At 36.5% G+C, this 3,720-nt stretch overlaps 1 long non-coding RNA gene across 1 annotated transcript; it reads left to right on the top strand.

The window, feature by feature from the left end:
- The first annotated feature begins 2,947 nt into the window (after positions 1-2,947).
- Positions 2,948-3,480, top strand: LOC107567887 (uncharacterized). The gene is made up of 3 exons (XR_001606680.1): positions 2,948-3,101; positions 3,202-3,278; positions 3,401-3,480. It is a non-coding gene; the product is annotated as an uncharacterized lncRNA (long non-coding RNA).
- Positions 3,481-3,720: the final 240 nt, after the last annotated feature.

Genomic DNA, 3,720 nt, shown 5'->3' with positions numbered 1-3,720 from the left:
ACTCCTCAGCGCTGAAAGTAAACACTCGATGGTGATTGGCTAATTCTTTTTACCAACGGAGGCACGCAAGCTCAGCTCTCCCTATTCTGAGACATGAATTGAAATGGAATTGTGAATTTTATTAACATTAATTCGTCCTCCTCCCATTGTCACCTCAAAATTTTGGGGAAGCTGTGCATCCCCCGACGAGCCTCCACTTTGGTTTGTACTATGAATCAACATTACTATGCTGTTTTGGTGCATACGATTGATTTTTTTCAAATATGCTAAAATGCAAGAGACAATGATTCAAGTTGCACAGTTTAATACAATAAATTATAGCTATTTAAGATGTAGAAGCTTAAAGCATGAGGTCAAATGGATGGCAGCCTAGTTGTATCTACATTCTGTATTCTGTTATGTACATGTAAATTTGCCTCAGATTTTATTAAAACGTTAATGTTAAAGTAAACTTTAAAATTAGACTATGTTGAACTTAATCTTTTATACACCCGAATACATAAATTAATTGTGTATTTTGATTGTGTAGTCTTTACATGCACTACATCTTCTAGGGAACTCAGTTAATAAATAATATTTATTTACTTTCTTCTTAACACCATTCCAGCATCTGTGGCTATATTCATGGCGAGAACCAATTAATCCATACACAAGTCAATCCATAAACAAGTCTGTTTTACACACAAGCTGAGGGAGGGACCATTTAGAATCTTCAGTTCACCTAACCCAAGACATTTTAGGCTGTGGGAGGAAAAAAGGTAATTAAATTAACGAATTTATTTTAATTAAATTATATTTAAATGAAGTTTAAATTACAGTGAAAATGCTAATTATATATGCAACATACGTCATCCTCTAAAGAAATATACATTTTATGAACCATTGGAATATGAACAGAGCAATCAGAAACATTGCACAGCTGTTTTTTAATGTATTTAATATTTAAGTAAAACTGCCAGATGCAGACATTAGTGCCTCAAGCCAAGGTGCCTGATGCTACCAGGGATTGGGATCCTTGCAAGATGCTAAGGCATGAAGAGGCCACTCTCATCAAACTGAGGGGTGGAGAGTCTGAGGCAGGAATGTCTGGGGCAGCTGTGACAGGAACAGCTTTCACAAGAACCTCTTGGGCGGTAAGGAACAGCTTTCAGGAACTTCAGGGCCACTCACTTCACTTTCAGTGGTTTGGACCTGATTTGCAGAGGGAAGGACTTCAAAATCCCTGAAAGCAGCTTGGTCCTCTGCTTGCTGACCCAGACTCAGCTTCTCAAAATACTCCTTCCTCGTCTTCTTTTTCTCCGCCATCTCATTTCACTCACCAGCAGACTGACGTTGGTACTCCCAGCGAACAGAAATGTATCAGTAACTTTGCTTTAAATTCCTTGTTTTATTGTTGTGATTATTTTTTTTATGATTATTTTACTTCCTTTTATGTAAAGCACTTTTCCCATTGTGTATATAGATAAACTTGTTTTGCCTTGCCTTATACTGACATGCCTCTAGGTGTCACAATACGACCACATCAGAATATTATGTGAACCTTTTACGTACTGGCAGCCCTATTAAATAATCTTATTTGTATTTTTCATGCCACTGGCAAATGATCCATGTCTACTGTAAAGCTCACAAAGAAAATGTTTGAAGGAGCAGTGGTGCCGTGATCTGTAATCAAATGGTCATTTTGTTTTATTTATCTTTTTAATTGCTCTACAGAATGTCCATGTCAGTATATGGTGTACATATTGCACTGGCAAAATGTTTTCTGTTTCCCCAGAAATGTTAAACTATAATTTGTTTCCAAATAATTATTTTGTTTATAAAGCTATTTATTTTGTTTTTATTTTTCAGTTTAATTCAGGACACACTCAGTTGTTTTTTATCTACAGTATGACAACGAATAAATAAATTAAGAAATGTATCTTATAATTTTTATAATTAAAAAAGAGCATAACCTAGCCACTAGTTTTGCATCTTTTTATATATATATATATATATATTTGTAATGTTAAGCCCTTTTATTTATGTGTGTGTTTTATGTAGTCAAATTTAAATGAACTGGTCAACATAACACGTTTAATATGACTGAATCAACCTGCTAAACTAGTCATTTTAAATGGATCAAGAAGAAATAACTTAAGCTAACAACTGCACAATATATTTTACTGTAAATATGTAATAAGTAACTATGAGTAATACAACAGGCAGGTTGCCAAGTCTGTGGAACTGCTGCAGATAATTAGTTGAAACAGGAAATCCGGCTACTATTTTCTATGGAAACACTAAGGGAATTTACAACTGAAGTAGTATGTCCACAGAAATAAGATTAAAAATAAATAAATACATCACAAATAATAAATAATCACAAATAAAAAACTTGTATTAATTGTAAGGGGGATAATAAGTATATATTGTAACTTAAGTAGCCTAATGTAAAGTTTTAAGGCACTCTTCTTTCAGTGCTTTACTGATTAAAATAAATTATCAAATCATTTTTAAATGCCAGAAAAACTTACAGAACCTTTAACAGACCTTAATTTGTTTAAATAAAACGTCCCTAACCAATGAAAAAGAAGCGGAACTGTATGCGTTTATATTACACAGGCAGACCTGGCAACCCAGAGGCTATTCTGCAACAAATAACCACACAAATAACAGACGATCAAATAAATCAATCAATGCTTTGAAAAACATGCACAGGGAACATTCAGTTTAATGGAACACCAAGCACTACAGTGCAATATACATCCAGACAAAATTGTCTAAATCTGTTTTGCCTAAAAAATACATTATTATTATATGATCTCAAGAGCGTGGGCAATGATTTCCCCATACGTTGCAGGACGAAAGTCTGTATTGTAAGGAATTTATCTTTTTTGTCGGCCAACCTTGCTCACTGAAAGCCAAGTGCAAATTTAGCCCTCCCCTTTAATCGCCGTTTGCCCGAGCGCTGATCTCTACAAGCAAAGGAGAGGACAGCGAGGAGAGAATATGAGGTAGACAGGACTTTACACGGGAATAATGGCGGCGCCGCTCCGGCGGGACACCTTACCTGACAACTACTCTTATGGGGTGTGCAGGGACGGCAGGGTCTTTTTCTTAGAGTGAGGATATATGTTTACTATTGAAAGAATTTCTTTCTCATACCGTTCGAGTGTTTCCCAGCCAGTTGCATCGCTAACAGGTGGTTTGTTTTCCTGCCAGCGATGAGACGAGAAGCACTTCCTGGCTTCATCCCTGCACTGGTGAACCTGTCAATTCTGGGCACATGATCCGATCCGGTAAGTGCATTTAGGCTTTCATTTCCATTTCAGTATTTAAGTGTTATTTCGTGTTGCATAGGCATAAAAGAATAATTGAATGCTAAAAGTTTCGCAAACGTTCTATTTTTCTTGCCTCCTAGATCTACCCACAGGTTGGGAGGAAGGGTTTATGAAGGAAGGAGCGAGTTTCTTTATTGAGTAAGTGGATGTGTTTATAGTAATTACACCTTACTGCGATCCTGTAGTGCGTCAGGTGGATGACAGGTCATAAGCGGGCTTAATATGGGTCTGCTAGTTGCCTGGCTCCTGATCAGCAAAAAATGAATGTTGAGAATTGTGCAGGAGGGGTATCAAAGGTAAGCTACAGACTACAGTACATGCACAGTTATTGTCTTTGAAGACTGGCATTCAAGTACAAAGTCTACAGAACAGAACAGGTGTACACGCCCCTTTCAATTTA

Source organism: Sinocyclocheilus grahami, unplaced genomic scaffold (assembly GCF_001515645.1).
Source record: "Sinocyclocheilus grahami isolate Dianchi unplaced genomic scaffold, SAMN03320097.WGS_v1.1 scaffold1194.1, whole genome shotgun sequence".
Classification (NCBI taxonomy): Eukaryota; Metazoa; Chordata; class Actinopteri; order Cypriniformes; family Cyprinidae; genus Sinocyclocheilus; species Sinocyclocheilus grahami.
Note: the sequence above shows the minus strand (reverse complement) of the source record. Positions and strands in the feature narration are given on the sequence as shown.